The sequence below is a fragment of the Pongo abelii genome, chromosome 5, assembly GCF_028885655.2.
Source record: "Pongo abelii isolate AG06213 chromosome 5, NHGRI_mPonAbe1-v2.0_pri, whole genome shotgun sequence".
Lineage (NCBI taxonomy): Eukaryota > Metazoa > Chordata > Mammalia > Primates > Hominidae > Pongo > Pongo abelii.
The window spans coordinates 79,937,527-79,957,109 of record NC_071990.2 but is presented as its reverse complement, the minus strand read 5'-3'; the positions used below and the strand labels follow the sequence as shown (position 1 = coordinate 79,957,109).

The following is a 19,583-nucleotide window of genomic DNA, read 5'->3' as shown; positions in this document are numbered from 1 at the left end:
GACCTTGTCTCTAAATAAATACATAAGAATAAAGAATTTAGTTTTAGAAATAATCCTAAGTCTGTTTAGGGGAGATTCCACACCTTTCATATCTGACTACCCTTGATATTGTATCACCCTGGTCTGCTTTCAGCAATAATCCCATAAAGTTAGTTTGGCCAGAACCCTCTGGCCATCTATCCTTGATGTTTCCTCTTAGTAATTTTTTACCCACTGATCCCACTGTGTTCTTTGGCTATAAATCCCCACTTCTACTTGTTGGAGTTAAAGTTGAGCCCAATCTCTCTCCCCTACTGCAAGAGCCTGTTGCAGTGGTCCCTAAACCTATCGCCATGCCCCTTCTCACCTGAATCTAGTCTGCCTTACTGTCTTTAACACGTGTTTTGAATTTTTTTATTTAACAGTCTAGATTCTATTTACTTGTTCTCAAAATTGGATGCACATTGGAATCACCTGTAGAGTTTTTAAACCATAACTAATGCCTAGGTCCCACCCCTACAGAGATTCTGATTTAATTGGTACAGAGAATGACTAGAGCAGGAGTTACAAAAATTACCCAGGTGATTATACTGTGTAGTTAAGTTCAAGAACCACTGTTCCGGATACTATGCTTCAATTAAATCATTACAAACTCATCTCTTTTTGGCAGCCAATTCATGCTGTTGACTCATATTAAGTTAATTATCAACTAATTCCTATAAGTTTTTTCTTTCTACAGTTAATGACTAAGTCACATTAACTCCAACCTGTACTTGTGCCACTGAAAATTTCATCTTTTAAAAATCATAACATCATAATGACAGGATCAGATTCACACATAACAATATTAACTTTAAATGTAAATGGACTAAATGCTCCAATTAAAAGACACAGACTGGCAAATTGGATAAAGACTCAAGACCCATCAGTGTGCTGTATTCAGGAAACCCATCTCACGTGCAGAGACACACATAGGCTCAAAATAAAAGGATGGAGGAAGATCTACCAAGCAAATGGAAAACAAAAAAAGGCAGGGGTTGCAATCCTAGTCTCTGATAAAACAGACTTTAAACCAACAAAGATCAAAAGAGACAAAGAAGGCCATTACATAATGGTAAAGGGATTAATTCAACAAGAAGAGCTAACTATCCTAAATATATATGCACCCAATACAGGAGCACCCAGATTCATAAAGCAAGTCCTGACTGACCTACAAAGAGACTTAGACTCCCACACATTCATAATGGGAGACTTTAACACCCCACTGTCAACATTAGACAGATCAACGAGACAGAAAGTCAACAAGGATACCCAGGAATTGAACTCAGCTCTGCACCAAGCAGACCTAATAGACATCTACAGAACTCTCCACCCCAAATCAACAGAATATACATTTTTTTCAGCACCACACCACACCTATTCCAAAATTGACCACATACTTGGAAGTAAAGCTCTCCTCAATAAATGTAAAAGAACAGAAATTGTAACAAACTGTCTCTCAGATCACAGTGCAATCAAACTAGAACTCAGGATTAAGAATCTCACTCAAAACCGCTCAACTACGTGGAAACTGAACAACCTGCTCCTGAATGACTACTGGGTACATAACGAAATGAAGGCAGAAATAAAGACGTTCTTTGAAACCAACGAGAACCAAGACACAACATACCAGAATCTCTGGGATGCATTCAAAGCAGTGTGTAGAGGGAAATTTATAGCACTAAATGCCCACAAGAGAAAGCAGGAAAGATCGAAAATTGACACCCTAACATCACAATTAAAAGAACTAGAAAAGCAAGAGCAAACACATTCAAAAGCTAGCAGAAGGCAAGAAATAACTAAAATCAGAGCAGAACTGAAGGAAATAGAGACACAAAAAACCCTTCAAAAAATAAATGAATCCAGGAGCTGGTTTTTTGAAAGGATCAACAAAATTGATAGACCGCTAGCAAGATTAATAAAGAAAAAAAGAGAGAAGAATCAAATAGATGCAATAAAAAATGATAAAGGGGATATCACCACCAATCCCACAGAAATACAAACTACCATCAGAGAATATTACAAACACCTCTATGCAAATAAACTAGAAAATCTAGAAGAAATGGATAAATTCCTCAACACATACCCCCTTCCAAGACTAAACCAGGAAGAAGTTGAATCTCTGAATAGACCAATAACAGGAGCTGAAATTGTGGCAATAATCAATAGCTTACCAACCAAAAAAAGTCCAGGACCAGATGGGTTCACAGCCGAATTCTACCAGAGGTACAAGGAGGAGCTGGTACCATTCCTTCTGAAACTATTCCAATCAATAGAAAAAGAGGGAATCCTCCCTAACTCATTTTATGAGGCCAGCATCATCCTGATACCAAAGCCTGGCAGAGACACAACAAAAAAAGAGAATTTTAGACCAATATCCTTGATGAACATTGATGCAAAAATCCTCAATAAGATACTGGCAAACAGAATCCAGCAGCACATCAAAAAGCTTATCCACCATGATCAAGTGGGCTTCATCCCTGGGATGAAAGGCTGGTTCAATATACGCAAATCAATAAATGTAATCCAGCATATAAACAGAACCAAAGACAAAAACCACATGATTATCTCAATAGATGCAGAAAAGGCCTTTGACAAAATTCAACAACCCTTCATGCTAAAAACTCTCAATAAATTAGGAATTGATGGGACGTATCTCAAAATAATAAGAGCTATTTATGACAAACCCACAGCCAATATCGTACTGAATGGGCAAAAACTGGAAGCATTCCCTTTGAAAACTGGCACAAGACAGGGATGCCCTCTCTCGCCACTTCTATTCAACATAGTGTTGGAAGTTCTGGCCAGGGCAATTAGGCAGGAGAAGGAAATCAAGGGTATTCAATTAGGAAAAGAGGAAGTCAAATTGTCCTTGTTTGCAGATGACATGATAGTATATCTAGAAAACCCCATTGTCTCAGCCCAAAATCTCCTTAAGCTGATAAGCAACTTCAGCAAAGTCTCAGGATACAAAATCAATGTGCAAAAATCACAAGCATTCTTATACATCAATAACAGACAAACAGAGAGCCAAATCATGAGTGAACTCCCATTCACAATTGCTTCAAAGAGAATAAAATACCTAGGAATCCAACTTACAAGGGATGTGAAAGACCTCTTCAAGGAGAACTACAAACCACTGCTCAAGGAAATAAAAGAGGATACAAACAAATGGAAGAACATTCCATGCTCATGGGTAGGAAGAATCAATATCATGAAAATGGCCATCCTTCCCAAGGTAATTTACAGATTCAATGCCATCCCCATCAAGCTACCAATGACTTTCTTCACAGAATTGGAAAAAACTACTTTAAAGTTCATATGGAACCAAAAAAGAGCCCACATCGCCAAGTCAATCCTAAGCCAAAAGAACAAAGCTGGAGGCATCACACTACCTGACTTCAAACTATACTACAAGGCTACAGTAACCAAAACAGCATGGTACTGGTACCAAAACAGAGATATAGATCAATGGAACAGAACAGAGCCGTCAGAAATAATGCCACATATCTACAAGTATCTGATCTTTGACAAACCTGACAAAAACAAGAAATGGGGAAAGGATTCCCTATTTAATAAATGGTGCTGGGAAAACTGGCTAGCCATATGTAGAAAGCTGAAACTGGATCCCTTCCTTACACCTTATACAAAAATCAATTCAAGATGGATTAAAGACTTAAATGTTAGACCTAAAACCATAAAAACCCTAGAAGAAAACCTAGGCATTACCATTCAGGACATAGGCATGGGCAAGGACTTCATGTCTAAAACACCAAAAGCAATGGCAACAAAAGCCAAAATTGACAAATGGGATCTAATTAAACTAAAGAGCTTCTGCACAGCAAAGGAGACTACCATCAGAGTGAACAGGCAACCTACAAAATGGGAGAAAATTTTCACAACCTACTCATCTGACAAAGGGCTAATATCCAGAATCTACAATGAACTCCAACAAATTTACAAGAAAAAAACAAACAACCCCATCAAAAAGTGGGCGAAGGACATGAACAGACACTTCTCAAAAGAAGACATTTATGCAGCCAAAAAACACATGAAAAAATGCTCACCATCACTGGCCATCAGAGAAATGCAAATCAAAACCACAATGAGATACCATCTCACACCAGTTAGAATGGCAATCATTAAAAAGTCAGGAAACAACAGGTGCTGGAGAGGATGTGGAGAAATAGGAACACTTTTACACTGTTGGTGGGACTGTAAACTAGTTCAACCCTTGTGGAAGTCAGTGTGGCGATTCCTCAGGGATCTAGAACTAGAAATTCCATTCGACCCAGCCATCCCATTACTGGGTATATACCCAAAGGACTATAAATCATGCTGCTATAAAGACACATGCACACATATGTTTATTGCCGCATTATTCACAATAGCAAAGACTTGGAACCAACCCAAATGTCCAACAATGATAGACTGGATTAAGAAAATGTGGCACATATACACCATAGAATACTATGCAGCCATAAAAAATGATGAGTTCATGTCCTTTGTAGGGACATGGATGAAACTGGAAATCATCATTCTCAGTAAACTATCGCAAGAACAAAAAACCAAACACCGCATATTCTCACTCATAGGTGGGAATTGAACAATGAGAACACATGGACACAGGAAGGGGAACATCACACTTCGGGGACTGTTGTGGGGTGGGGGAAGGGGGGAGGGATAGCATTGGGAGATATACCTAATGCTAGATGACAAGTTGGTGGGTGCAGCGCACCAGCATGGCACATGTATACATATATAACTTACCTGCACATTGCGCACATGTACCATAAAACCTAAAGTATAATAATGATAATAATAATAATAATAATAAAAGAAAAAAAAATTTATTTTATTAGATAGAGTCTATGGCTCTAGCCAGTCAAGATCTAGCAAGTCAAGACCTCATCATATCTAATTCTTTTATCTAGTGTATTTTCTATTCCTCTCAGCTTCACTTCATCCAAACTTTTAAAGAGCCTGTCTTTTACCTATGGCATTGATTGAAATGGCAGATACAATAAAGGGTCTTGCTTCTCTCCTACAGGGTCCTCCCTGCAGGATGACACTAGGCATTTAGATATGCTAATTCAACTAGCTCCAATTTATCTAATTGCCCTTTAATCCAGACCATATTTATTCATTTTTTTCATAAGTAATTTATGGGAAATGAGTCCTCTTCCTGACAGTTCCTTCTTGGTCTCCTTTGTAATTTACTCCTCTTCTTCTCATTGCTGGAAAATTTTGGTCTCTTGATGGTTCCACTTGGATCCATGCTTTTTAATCCATATGCTTTTCTACTTATTTTTAACCACTACTTGTACACTGATATACAAGTGCCTGGTCCCATTTTTCCCCTAAGTTTCAGGATCATATATAACTTCTTGCTGGAAATCTCCAAATAGATTACCTACAGGTTCTTCACTTCAACATGTTCAGAACTGAATTCTTCATCTTTACCATGCCCAAACCTGGTTCTCCTTCTGCCTTTCCCATATCAGCAATTGATGACATCACTTGTCTAGGCCAGAAATCTATGGGTTACTCTAGATTTATCATATTCTTGCATCACTAAGTCTAATCAGTTGCTAAATTATGCCTATCTTACATCCTATATTTCTCAAATGTGCTCCTCTTCTCAACCCATACTAACACTGCCCCAGTCCAGGCACTAACCTCTTTTTGATTGGTTTCTATTAGTAACACCTGAGCCAGGCTCTCTGTTTCCTCTTTTGTCTCACATCATTGCCAAATGGGCTCATTTAAGTTGCAAATCTAAGAGTTTTATTCCAGCAGTTAAAATACTTCAGTATATTAAAATACTTTGCTTCTATAATAAAGTTCAAATTCATCAGCATGGCAAAAACATTCCTTTTTTGAACCCAGCCTCAACCTGCAGCTCCTGCCATTTCCCACTTTGCACTTTATAATAATATCACACTGAATTTTATTCTCCCACTAAACATGCTATGTTGTGCCGTGAGCAACTGCTTAAGTGGATCTCTCTGCTTGGAATCTTGCTTCATCTCAGACCTAATTCTTGCTTGTTCTTTAGTCTTTATACTCATCTTGCACCTTGTCTTCTTCATGTCTAACCCCATCAAGTCAGTTTGGCCAGAAACTCTCTGGCCGTCTATCCTTGATGTTTTCTCTTAGTAATTTTCTACCCACTGATCCCACTGTATTCTTTTGCTATAAATCCCAGATTTAGTAAACGTCCCCCTCAGAGCTCTTGCACCATTCTGGACACACTCCTCTCATAGCAAGTACTACTTTATTTGGAATTATCCCCTTATGTATGTGGCTCCTGTTCCACACAATTTTTCATCTTTATATTCCGAGTGCTTGTTATATAGTAAATACTCAAGAAATGGTGGTTGAATTTTTAGTGAAGACCAGATGCTCAGTGTGAATAACATATCCCTGTTCTGTCTGGAAAATCTGACCAAAAAGAAATCATTGTTTCATTGGACGTAACTGTTCCTGGCAAACTCAAGTCCTAGTGCCCAGTGCTTTTTCTACCTAGAATCAAAGTTTTCTATAAAGCAATACATAAGAAGTAAATACTTAGAATTTTGTAGGCCATATGATAATCTTCTCAACTTTGCTATTGTAGCATGAAAGCAGACATAGACAATGCATAAATAAATTGGCATGGCTTCTTGGAATATAACTTTATTTACAAGAATAAGCAATGGGTTGCATTTGGCCTGTGGGCCATAGTTTGCCCAATCCTAATCTAGAAGCTTCCAAACAAACTTTTAAAAAATCCACTATTTCTCTCCCACAGGAGGTCTACATGCTACTACCATATCTCTCATAATCCCTGATATACTTCAGCAATTTTTGCAAGTGCAGTCAGTACTCTCTGACTGTGGATAGTATCCATGGGCTCGACATCTGAGGATTCAACCAACCTAGAATTTAAAAATACTTGGAAAAAATGGATGGTTGTGTTTTCTGAACATGCACAGACATTTTTTCTTGTCATTATTCCCTAAATAATACAGTGTAACAATTATTTGCATAGCATTTATGTTATAGTAGATATTACAAGTAATCAGATGATTTAAAGTATATGAGAATATGTGCATAGGTTATATACAAATACTACACCATTTTATATAAGGGACTTGAGCATCCAAGGATTTTGGTATCCTTTGGGAGTTCTGAAACCAATACACTGTGCATCCCAAGGGATGACTGCACTCAACACCAACATCAATGGATGGCAGAAATTTACCATCAGTACCATTAAGAGTGTGAGATGAAAACATGCTCATGTGGTGTTGGGGAAAATAGAGATTGACCTCATAAAGAGGTTAGAGGACTCACTGAGCATGAAGTGATATGTGTGATCATCATCATGCCAAACCCAGGCCAGTACAAGATCCCAGATTGGTTCTTAAACAGACAGAAGGATGTGAAGGATGGAAATTACAGCTGAGTCCTGGCTAAAGGTCTGGACAACAAGCTCTGTGAAGATCTGCAGCAAATAAGATCCTTGCCCACCAGAGACCATGCCACTTTTTCTTTCTTTCTTTTCTTCTATCTTTTTTTTCTTCTTTCTCTATCTCTTTCTCTTTCTCTCTTTCTCTCCTTCTCTCCTTTCCTTCCTTCCTTCCTTTCTCTCTCTCTCTTTTCTTTTCTTTCTTTCTTTCTCCTTCCTTCCTTCCTTCCTTCCTTCCTTTCCTTTCTTTCTTTCCTTCCTTCCTTCCTTCCTTCCTTCTTCAAGACATAGGATCTCACTATTGTCCAGGCTGTATTGCAGTGGTGTGATCATAGCTTGCTAAAGGCTACAACTCCTAGGACTCAGACAAACCTCCCTCCTCACCCTCCTGAGTAGCTGGGACTACAAGCGTGTGTCACTATGCCTGGCTAATTTTTGTATTGTTTTGTAGAAACAGGGTTTTACCATGTTGCCTAGACTGGTCTTGAACTCCTGGGTTCAAGCGATCCTCTCACCTTGGCCCCACAAAGTGCTGGGATTACAGGCATGAGTGACTGCATCTGGCCAAGACATGATACTTCAGCTTTCATGTCCAAGACTAAGCATACTGAGGACACTGGCATCCATGGCCACATCATGTTTGTGTCCCAGAAGAAATAAATCTATAAGCCTTGTCTATCAATAAATAGTTTATATACCCTTAAATATCCAACATCTAGTCACTGATGTTTATTATGCAAAATCTCCCACTTCTTCAAAATGAGAACAGTATTTACCCATGCCCAGTTTCCTGGCACTTCTACCACCCTTTACAGTTCTACATTCTTTCCAGATTAGATCAGCAATGCAATTTGAACATCTTCCACAAAACATTGGGATGCAAGTTATCAGAGTTGGGAAACTATTTAGAATATAATTATGTTCTCCCACTTTGGGCTTCTCTTTCTCTTGCTAAGGAGTCTCTCCTTCCCTCCTACTCCTCTCCCTACTCTCCTCTGCAAAAAGACAGAAGTAAAACTGAGGTTGAGGAGCTTGGTTTTCCTAAGTAATCTTTCAATAATAGATCACTACTGACTAAACTACACCCAGTAGCCTGCTGCATCCTTGTTTCTCTTTGTTAAATACACTTCAAAAGTTGTATTCATTGTTCCTCGAATTTTTGCAAACCTGAACATATTTCTATCTCTAAGTTTATGCCACCCCTATTTACTTGCTCTTGGTCCTGTTTCCTTTCTTCATATAACACTCTTTATCCTGTAAGAGAAGAGTTTCCTTCACTGCAGTGGGACCACAGACTATAGAGAACTAGGACCTGGAAACAGAATGTGCAGTTATAGGGGAAAGTATCCAGCTGTGGCTGACGAGGAAGCAAGCCAGCTCATCAGACTTCACTATCTATTAGAATGTGAAGCTTCATGAAGGCAAGGGGTTTTTGTTGTTATTGTTGTTGGTTTTGTCTATTTTATTCACTGTTATATTTCCAGGTCCCAGAACAATGCCTGGCATGCAATAAATATTTGTTGAATGAATGAAAAATGGTTATCATTAGGCAGGGCAACATCCAGGTGAAAGGTAAGCCAAAAAAGAGTATTCACCACTACATGACCAAGTAGGCAGAGCCCAATTATGGGGGATCCAGGACAGGCTACAAGTGGACAGCACTAGAAAAGTCTGCCAGCAGTTAGCAAGGCTTCAGCACTGCTGACATGTTAGGAAAAAAGAGAAAGACTGAGGTTAAGAAGGGTTCAGGCCCAGAGGCCCTGGCCAAACCCAATTTTTAGAAGTAGGCCTTATTCCTGAGGCTAGCAGAAAGTCTGTCTTGATGCTGATTTCCAAGTACGCAAAAGCCCCCTAAATTCCTCCTGTCTAACCTGTCTTCTGATTCTAACCTAAAGATTTGAAACACCATTTCCCAAAAATCTATTAGTCATAGTTTTTCTTTAGAATCAAAAGACGAACTAAAGGCTTTTTGAGAAATTTCTCTGTAATCCTTCCTTTGTGTCCAAGCAGAGCCCCCACACAGTAAGGCACAAAACTGGATTCAAAGATTTAGCTAGCAGCCATGGTAACTAGGGTCCCTGTAGAGTGACCCATGGGTAGTGATGTTTCAGAGCCCTGGGGAGCAGACCAAGTAGGACCTGATTATTTTTTAGAGTGAAACTCTAATTGGCCTATATTTCATAAGTTTTGCATTTGCTAAGTCAATTTTTAGAGGGTGAGGGTATGTAGAATATAAATATTAAAAACAAAGAATAAAAGAGTTTTTACAGGGAAAGTAACTAGTCAGGTGTCACATTTTCTTGCAATTGACAAACATCACTTCTTGCTTGGAAGGCTGCATCTTTAGTTCCTAACTCAATGCCTGGTAGGAGACAATAAAATGTATTGAGTGGGTGAATAAATGAATGAAATAGCTAGTCAACTAAGTTCATTTCACCATGTTTTGTCTATTACAATTTTTTGTGTCAGAATTGATGATTTGAATGTAACTCAAAGTCTTGAGAGGTGCCTTATTGCTTATTTGACTCAAGGGATCAGTCGGTGGTAGGGTCCCCTGCTTAAGGAACAACAGAATGCTGCTAAGAGGTCAGGTACAAATAAGATGTTTCATTGACTTACAAAGTCATTTTTCTCTACCATATTTTTTAAAGGCCTTGAGTAAAAACCCTTGAAAGAGCTCTTTAAAAAGACTGTGTCATGTACCAGTCATATGACAGTTGAGGTACTTTCAGTGTAGAAAAATAGTGAAAATAAACAAAGATTTAAAACTCTACTATAAATTATATAATACTTTTCATCTATAACTTTTAAATCAAAACACAAAAACATTTGTAAAAAAGTAATACACATATGTAAGAGACATACTTATGTTATGATTAAGATTGTAGACTTTGAGATTAAATGACCTGGATTTGAAGACCAGTTTATTCATTTCTTGGTCTCATGATCTTCAGCAATTTGCTTAACCTTTCTGAGACTGAGTTGCCTCACCTGTAAAATGGGGGTCATAATTCCACCTACCTCACAGCATTTTTATGAGGATTAAATGAGATAATGTGTGCAAAGGGCTTAGTACAGTACAGAGTATAAGTACAGTAACTATTAATATTTATTCAGCTTATTAACATACATACTTTATGTAAATATTAATTCACTTGTTCTTGCAGTAATTTAGTGACTTCTCAGGCATCTGAAACACATAGATTGAAAAACACTGCTGGATTCAGTAGGAACTGGGACATAGGTTATCTTTAGAAAGAATAATGGAGAGCTGTGTTGTTATTGAAGGAGATGGAGCTTGGGACTTGCAAGACTGGCAGAGCTGCTTCTCCTTAGGAGCTCTGGCTGCTACTGGAGCAGCCCCAGGAAGGCTCTGTCACTAGGAACAAGAGCTACCACTAACTGAATTAGTCCCTGGGAGCTGGACACTGCTGCTGACAAGTACTGCCAAGATGGTCAGTGGTGGTCTGCCTCTGGGACCCTGCTGACTACACACAACAATGGAGGCTTACAAAAGAGAAACTAAGAAAATCCAAAGATTTGGAAGTATGTGACCCTTTCTTCCCTTTACGGCTTCTCACTTGCAAAGAAGAATTTCAGCCCAACTCTCCATGCAACATCTAGTAGGGGACAAAAAACTATGCTCTATCATTACACCCTCATTGAGGAGGATCAATAATCATTTCTCACCAAGAAAGTAGGAGGTCAGAAAGTGGACAAGGAATCAACCTAGTTTAGAGGATTGATCTAGAATCTCATCCTCAGGCTTCTAGGGAATTATCTGAGTCTTTTATCTAAGACAAATGCAACAGTTTTCTTTCCAAATGCTCAGTAAAAATAGTGATGATGATGATGATGATGATGTTCATTTGTATACATTTACATGCAACCACAGCATTGTTTTTATTATAATACCTTAGCAATAACTAATGAGAACATGTTAGGTGATGGTAAATAAAATAATTTTTTCCCAAAGACTGAGAACAGAGTTTCTTGGTTCGAATCCCAGGTCTACCACCAAGTAGCTTTTCTCGAGGCTCAATTTTGTCATCTAAAAATGAAGTGGTAGAAGTAGAGGTTCTCAAGGTCACTTTCAGCTCTAGCATTATCTGACTTGACCACCCTACAATAAGGTGACGGATAAGAAAGCCAAGATTTGCCCTCCCTGTTACTCCTTTTATGCCTTTGAAATCTTTCCTTATTTCACCTGGTTGTGTTTCCTCCTTGACAAGCTTCAACTAACAGTACCCAACACCAAGGCTTCTCTCTCTCTCTCAATTTTGGCAATTTACTAAGGTTTTTAAATTCTGGCACAAAATTCCATTCCCAAACTATTACAGAGGCCATATTCTCAGATAGGTTGCAACCCATCAGAGAATTGGGCTTCACTTAGCCCAATTACTTTCTAGACTAAAACTATATATGTACACTTTCGCAGTTCTGTCCTTATAATAATCGTCAGTTTTCCTACAAAACTATTAACCCATATGCAACCATTTCCTTCTTCTGATGGAGAAAGTTTGTCTTATTTCCAAAAAATGACCATTTGCACAGCCAATTATACATCTTTTTCCAGTTCATTTTTATCTGACTTTCTTTATTAAAAAAAATTCTTTAAAACCTCTACTTTGGAATTTTTTGCAGACATTTCAGTCCTTTCATTTCTTTCTTTCAAGATTCAATACCAATGTCTAGAAAAATGGGAATGGCAAGATATTGCTTGTTCCCCGTCTCACCCCAAAATAGCCATGCACATCAAAATCATACAACAAAGCTAACCTTAGGAGGGATATATAAGTTTACCTTAAAAAATAAAAAGAATTGTCAATTAGAAGTGAATTAAATATGTTTATAATGGAGCCAGAGGTTATGGTTAAGACAAATGCATTGAAGGTAAAGACAAATTTTTTTAAGTATAAGGAATATTTACATTAATCATTATCCTTTATGCCTGAAGAGCTGTTTTATAGGCTCTTTAAGCATAAAGAGATTGGATTTGAATTCAATGACCTTCCAAATTGAGGGTTTTTTTATGCTACTCCAGAATCATTTAAAAGTGGTGTTAGCTTTCTGTTCATGTTTGGTGAACTTTCTAAATCCAATAGCTTGATTTTAGAGTGTAATGTAAAAAAGGCTTTCTGATTTAAGAGTCTAAGCCTCTAGGAAATAAGATAGTATTTAAATGAACTTTTAAACCAAATAAAAAGTAGGCATTTAGGCTATGTGATTTAATCTTAATATTATATGTCAACATGAACACAGAGCTTGTGATATTTAAAGTAAATATGGTTTTGTTCACACGTTGCTTGAGAAATTGAAATCAGTTGAGGTTTAGCCCCAGATGTGATTTTGTATAAGGTACATTGTTCAGCAACACAGAGACCTGATTAAACTGCCTGGAGCTGTCCACATGTGGGCTAAGAGGACAAGTTCTTGAGAGTTTCTTATTTCAAAAACAATGCTATAAAAAAATCAGATTCTCAGAGATGTACCCTTAAAATGACAGATTGCTTTAAAAAGGTTCTTCAATTAATCTATACCATTTTGGGGTCCTGTTTATAAAAGTTAATACATCTCCTAGACATTAAAATAGTAGACTGACCTCACTAATATGTAAATCATATAAATTTTAAAATACACAAATGCTACATAAACATTAAATTAAAGAAAAGCATCAAGAGTCCATATTCCCATCACTTCCTCCAAGAAGCTGGTGTTAGTCAGGCTGCTATAAAAAAGCATCATAGAATAGATGGCTTATAAATAACAGAAACTTATTTCTCACACTTCTGGAGGCTGGAGGTCTGAGATCAGGATGTCAGCATGGTCCGGCTTTGGTGCAGGTCCTCTTCCAAGTTGCAGACTGCCAAGTTTCTTGTTTTATCCTCACCTATTGAAGAGCAGAGAGGGGAGGCAAGCTCTTTCAGGACCCTGATAAGGGCAGTAACCTCATTCATGGGTCCCTACCCTTATAACCTCATCTAATCCTAATTACCTCCCAAAGGCCCCAACTCCTAACATCGTCATATTTGGGAAGCAGGGTGTTAACATATGAATTTTTGGGGAACACAAACATTCAGTGCATAATAAAGCTCAAGTGATCACCCAAAGCCTTCATGGAATTGATAACACTCAATTTTTCTGAAATTCATAAATAGCAGTTTATATGAAATGGAAATATGACTGGCAGGTGAATGATTTAAATTAGTTGCTCAGAGTACATTTTTCCAGTTGGAAGAAAATCATCATAGGATTGGATATAGGTTTTAGGTAGATGCGGTGTGATCTTTTAGGTTTATAACCAAAGAAAACAAAAAAGTATAGACGTTGAAGTCTGAAGATCCCCTAAGAGTTGCAGAAGGGGGATCAGCTAAGTGATGAGCCAGGAGCACCGACACAGGTAGCTCTGATGCAGGTGATGCTCCTGTAATGCAACTTGCAAGAGAAGGTGGGAGTGACCCTAAAAGAAGTATTCCGGTAGGTCACAGATAGCCAATGGCCCAAGACTTTTCAAAACCTGGAAGACTCATAAGCATAAGATAAAGATAACATAAGATAAATGTTAAGTCTTCCTGAGGCTATAAAATCAAAACAAAGTGGTAACAGTTGAGGTTAGTAAGCAATGCTACTAACTTACACCTCACTTTTATCATTCCTTTGAATCTTAAACTAAAAAATGATAAATTCTTTAAATGGTTTTGTGGGTATTAAATGAAATAATGTATGTAAAAGACCAGGACCTTATAACTACTCAAGTGTCAGTTCACCTCATACTCTCTTTCCTGGCTTCTCAGGGCTTGAAAGTAGATCTCATTTAAATGATGAAAAAGAGTTTAAAGAGTTGAACTAGAGCCTACTAGACTACCTGCTTGAAGCTTGTGTCAAAGTGTGCTATTCAAGTGGAAAAGTTGCTGGATTTTCCTTTACAATACCACGAACATATTTACATTTGCTCTCTCTCCTTCCTTAATTTTCATGACTTCCTCCTAGCACTGCTCTAAGCTGGCTAATGAATGTCACCAGTGATCTCCTCCTTTCCAAATTCAACATATACTTTGGAGTGCTGTGCAGCATTGGACACTTCTTGGTGCTCACTCTTGCTTCCATTTCTGTTGCTTTCCTGGTTTACTTCTACCTCCTTCCATCTTCCTCTTCTTGTTTTCTCCATTAAATGTCAATACTCCCCAGAGCTCTTCAGTCATTTTAATTGTACCCTCATGACTCTCTCCAAACTCCTTAACTTCAACTACAACCTATAGACACCTTTTTTTTGGGGGGGGGATGGAGTCTCACTCTGTCACCCAGGCTGGAGTGCAGTGGCGTGATCTTGGCTCGTGACAACCTCTGCCTCCAGGGATCAAGCGATTCTCCTGCCTCAGCCTCCCGAGTAGCTGGGACTACAGGCATGCACCACCACACCCAGCTAATTTTTCTGTATTTTTGGTACAGATGGGGTTTCACCATGCTGGTCAGGCTGATCTTGAACTCCTGACCTCAAATGACCCACCTGCCTCAGCCTTCCAAAGTGTTGGGATTACTGGCATGAGCCACCGCACTTGGCCTACAACCTATAGATACTCTTATCATATGTCACCATTCATACTATCTGCTTCAAGCTATAGCCTATAAATCCAACTGCCAAATGAAGTCTGAGATCAGTTCAGTTCCAACTGAATGTCCCAAACACACCTCAAATTAAACATATCCCCAGACACCCCAAATCTCCTTTTCTCCCATAGTACTTTGCAGATGCCTCATCCTAGCATTTGTCACACTGTACTGCTGGGGTTATTTCATTGAAGACATGGACTATTTCTTACTCAATTTAAAATTCCTAGCCCCTGGCAAAGCACTGCCACACAGTAGGCATCTGCTAAATATGAGTGAGGAAGTATAAGTCTTGTGACACTATTGAATTGAACCTGACACAGAGCATCTCTGCTCTGCCTAGAGTGTTTCCTGCTTTCCTTGGCTGTATAGTTTGGGTTATGTTTTGGTTACTGGGTTGCTTTGTTTTTAACTTTCTGATTGTTGCTGGGTAATTTTCTTGGGACTCTCTTGGTTGCTATGCTTCACTTGCTGTGAGATTTCCATTTGTAACTAAATGGTCACATTTTTTTTATCAGCCTCTGTCATGGAACAGGGCCTCAAAGAAGCTCAACTGCAACCACACACATATTTGTGGACAGTAACAAGCAGGAAAGGAGTTTGGCAGGAGTTCCCTTATCTCTGCCCAGAGCCATCCCTCGTGTCTCATTTCACCGTCTGCTTCCTCAAAAAAGAGCTCACTTTCTCACTACTCAACACACTCATGTGAATGTTTATTCCACTAGTAATGGATCTATAAATTTATAAAATGAAGTTTATTAACCTCAAAATAAAAATGAGAGGGTTCAAGCTTTTTTTCTCTAGCTTTTGTGGGATAAGGTCTTTTGGTAATTTTTTTAATTTTAAAACAGATATTGTATAGCTGACCATTTTTAAAAAATGGAAGATTTCTATTGAAATCCTATTTGAAAGGAGATGTCTAGTTTATTTGCCTTTTATAAACATGTTACAGTAAACTTCCTTTATCTAGAAATGTTGGGAACTGAAGTATTCAGATTAATTGAATACCCTAATTAATCCAAAAATATTTTTTCTAAATATTTCTCAACACTATCCTAGACATTGAGGTGAAATTCGAAGAAGAATTTTACAATATTGTTGGGAGTGAGGAGAAATCTAAGACATGTGTAGTAATTTGTGAACAACTTAAGAGGATAGTAGCAAATCAAATAAATCCTTAAATGAGCCCTTGAGGCTGACAAAAATATGACGATGTTTTTCTGGGTAACTTAATCTCCTGTTCTCCAAAATGATTATTCAAGTCTTCTTCACTCTTCTCAAACTGCTGATTCTCTGCTGCGGTGCCACTGTCACAGCCACTGACTTCGCCTACATTTTTACCACCTCCCCCATGTTCAGAGGGCGACCTTGACTCCTACTTCGTATGAGAGAATAAAATACAGAAGCCCTCAGAAATTTCCTCAACTTCTTAAAACCAAATATATCAGCTTACACCCATCCCTTTCACTCCATTCAGATATAATAAAGGAACTGTCCCTTTCCTATCTAAGGCCAATCCTTCCAGTGTCGTATATCCCCCTCCTCTTTTCTTCTCAGAATTCTTAAACAGGAATAACTGTTCCTTCTCACTTTTACAGACTCACCCCCCTCCGTCAGAATTTCTGAACAGTTTTTAAAACATCGTCAAGACTTTCATCGAAAAACTACCCTTCTCAACTCCCATTCTCCTGCTGATATGATGCTATCTCTCTTTCCCTCTTCACAGACATATTTTCCAGAAAACTTGTCTACACTTGCATCTCCACTTTCTGAACCCTCATTCACTCATCAACCCAATCTGGCCTCCGCCTCACACTCCACCAAAAGAGCTCTTGCAAATGTGACTGATGTGTTCCATGTTAACTAATAGGTGTTTCTCAGATAGCTTCAATTATAACCTACATGATAATTCACAAATCTATTTGTTTGTGAGAAGTGACCCAACTCTGAAGCCAGACTCCCCACATTTGAGTCATAGCTCTACCACTTAATACTTGCATGCCTCAAGGAAGTTATTGAACCTCTCCATGCCTTGATATTAAAAATGTAAATAATAGATAATAATTAACCTCAAATATCTGCAGATATTCAGTGGATTAATTCTCTCATACATATATATAAATGTATTGAAATAGCACCTAGAAATTGCTATTATATGTCTAGCCCAAATCTCTCCTCTGAACCCTAGACTTACATATGAAATTTCATACTGGACATTTCCACTTACACATGTCAAAGGTACTGTATTAGTTTTCTACTGCTGCTATAACAAATTACCACAAACATGAGTATAGTTCTGTAGGTTAAAAGTTTGACAAAGGTCTCAATGGACTAAAGTCAAGGTCCAAGGTGCTAGTAGGGCTGTTTTCCTTTCTGGAGGCTCAAGGGGAAAATCTGTTTTCTTGCCTTTGCCAGCTTCTAGAGGCCACCTGCATGCCTTGAGTTGTGATCCCTTTTCTCTATCTTCTATGGCATCTCTTTTTCTTACTCGCTTCCTCTGTCTACCTCTTCGCTCTTTAAAAATTGAGATATAATTCACATACCATAAAATTCATCATTTTAAAGTTTAAAATTCAGTGGTTGATGGTATATTTGCAAAGTTGTACAAGCACCACCGCTGTCTAATTCCAGAACATTTTTATCATCCCCAAAGGGCATCCCATGCTCCTTAGCAGTAACTTTCCATTCTTGCCTCATCCAGCCCCTGGCAACTAGGAATCTATGTTCTGTCACTATGGATTTTCCCATTTGGGACCTTTTATAGACATGAAATAATAAGTGGTCTTTTGTGACTGGTTTCTTTTACTTAGGATAATGTTTTCAAGGTTCATCCATGTAGTAGTATGTATCAATACTCCATTCTTTTTTATGGCTGAATAATATTTTATTGTATGGATACACTATATTTGTTTTATCTACTCAACAGTTGATAAACATAGGGATTGTTTCCACTTTTTGGTTATTATGAATAATGCTACTATAAACATTCAGGTACAAGTTTTTGCGTGAACATATTTTTTTTCAGTGGGTGTGGACCTAGGGGTAGAATCATTTTACATTCCCACCAGCAGTGTATGAGGATTCTAATTTATCCACATCCTCACCAACACTGTTATTTTCTTTCTTTCTTCCTTTAAAAAATTTATGTAACCATCCTAGTGGCTATGAAGTGTTATCTCATCATCATTTTGATTTGCATTTTCCTAACGACTGATGGTATTGAACATATTTTCAGTTGCTTATTAGTCATTTATGTATCCTTTTTGAAGAAATGAATATTCAAACCCTTTGCTAATTTTTTAATTTCTTGTTTTTTTCTTTTTTTTAAATGTTGAGTTGTAAAAGTTCTTCTTATATTCTGGACAGTTAACTCTTTTCAGATATATGATGGGCAAATATTATCTCCCATACTGTGGGTAGTCTATTCACTGTTTTTGATAGTGTCTTTTAATACACAAACTTTTTTTAATTTTGGTGAAGTTCAATTTATTTGTTTTTTCTTTGGTTGCTTGTGCTTATGGTGTCATATCTAAGAAGCCATTGTCTTGGTCAAAGGTCATAAAGATGCATGCCTACGTTTTCTTCTAAAAATGTTATAATTCTGCCTCTTATATTTAAGTATTTGATCCATTTTGAGTTAATTTTGCATATGGCATGAGGAAGGCAGTCCAAATTCATTACTTTGCATGTGGATATCAAGTTGTCCCAGCACGCTTTGTTGAAAAGGCCATTTCTTCCTCATTGAATGGTCTTATCACCCTCGTCAAAAATCAGCTGACCATACATGTATGGGTTTGTTTGTCTAAATTTATATCGGTATTATACTGTTTGAAGTAGTATTTCTTTGAAGTAGGGTTTGAAATCAGAAAGTGTACCTCTTTCAATTTTGTTCTTATTTTTCAAGAATAAGTTTATTTTTATTATTCTGGGTTCCTTGTAATTCCACATAAATTTTAGGATCAGCTCATCTATTTCTGAAAAAAAGGAAGTCAGAATTTTTTTGGAGATTGCATTATATCTATAATTCATTTGGGAGATATTGCCATCTTGACAATATTAAGCTTCCAATGCAAGAATACCAGATGTCTTTCCATTTATTTAGCAATATCCAGTAGCTTTCAGTGTAAATGTCTTATGCCTCTTTGGTTAAATTTACTCTTAAGTATTTTTTTATGCTATTGTTAAGTGTAATTGTTTTCCTGATTTTATTTTTAGATTACTCATTGCTGGTATATGTGATTGCTCATTACTGGTATGTATAATTACCCCTCACTTTTGTACATTGAGCTTGTATCCTGCAAACTTGCTGAGCTTGTTTTTTAGCTCTACTAGCTCATTTGTGGATTCTTTATGGTTTTCCACATATAAGATCATGCCATCTGCAAATAGATACATTTACTTCTTCCTTTCCAATCTGGATGCCTTTTTATTCTGTTGAATATAAGTGGTAAGAGCAGGTATCCTTGGCTTTCCTGATCTTAAGGGGAAGGCTCTCTGTCACTCA

General features: G+C 37.7%; 1 pseudogene; it reads right to left on the bottom strand.

Moving 5' to 3' along the window:
* The window catches only part of LOC129059981 (ADP/ATP translocase 2-like), a 119,659-nt pseudogene extending 101,761 nt beyond the window's left edge, over nt 1–17,898 (bottom strand).
* Between the last annotated feature and the right edge of the window lie 1,685 nt (nt 17,899–19,583).